Raw genomic sequence first — 864 nt, forward strand, 5'->3', positions numbered from 1 at the left:
ACCGGTGTAGTACAGGTGTAGTAGAGGTGTAGTACCGGTGTAGTACAGGTGTAGTACCGGTGTAGTACCGATGTTGTACAGGTGTAGTAGAGGTGTAGTACCGGTGTAGTACAGACCTGCACAGAATTGAGCCTGCAGTACCCGTTGAGGGGGAAGCGGATCACGTGGGTCGGGTCCTGGTTCCAGCCGGCGTTCACAGAGTTACACATGACGTCTCCGGTCTCGGGGAAGATGTCCTCGATCAGGACCTTCTCTCCGCTCAGAGCGATCCTCTCGCCCAGGTCGGGGTGACCCGGACCACCAGACACTCGCAGGGCGGCGCCCGCTGGGCCTCCCGCTCCGCCTGCCAGCGCTCCAACTCCCGCACCATCGGAGTCAGCTGGTAGAACCGGGCCTCCTCGTAGAGCTGAGGGAAGTCCTGAGGGAGACACGGGGGGGTGGGGAGGTTAGAGACGGGACCACCTGAAGACATTCTGTCACTGGAGGGTCACCGTAACCATGACGATAAGAACCACCTGGTATCCATACGCTGAAGATGAGAGGGTGAACGTGTCATGTTCACAAAGAGGAGGAGGAGGAACATAAACATGACCAGGAGGAGATGTTCCTCCCTCTACTCCTCCATCATGTTCCTCCCTCTACTCCTCCATCATGTTCCTCCCTCTATTCTCCTCCATCATGTTCCTTCCTCTGCTCCTCCTCCATCATGTTCCTCCCTCTGCTCCTCCATCATGTTCCTCCCTCTATCCTCTCCTCCATCATGTTCCTTCCTCTGCTCCTCCTCCATCATGTTCCTCCCTCTGCTCCTCCATCATGTTCCTCCCTCTATTCTCCTCCATCATGTTCCTTCCTCTGCTCCTCCTC

The 864-nt window shown here is 56.7% G+C and overlaps 1 pseudogene; it reads right to left on the reverse strand.

Moving 5' to 3' along the window:
* Positions 1-116: 116 nt before the first annotated feature.
* Positions 117-472, reverse strand: LOC129114894 (BTB/POZ domain-containing protein kctd15-like; annotated as a pseudogene).
* Between the last annotated feature and the right edge of the window lie 392 nt (positions 473-864).

This window comes from Anoplopoma fimbria, unplaced genomic scaffold, assembly GCF_027596085.1.
Source record: "Anoplopoma fimbria isolate UVic2021 breed Golden Eagle Sablefish unplaced genomic scaffold, Afim_UVic_2022 Un_contig_10834_pilon_pilon, whole genome shotgun sequence".
Taxonomy (NCBI): Eukaryota; Metazoa; Chordata; class Actinopteri; order Perciformes; family Anoplopomatidae; genus Anoplopoma; species Anoplopoma fimbria.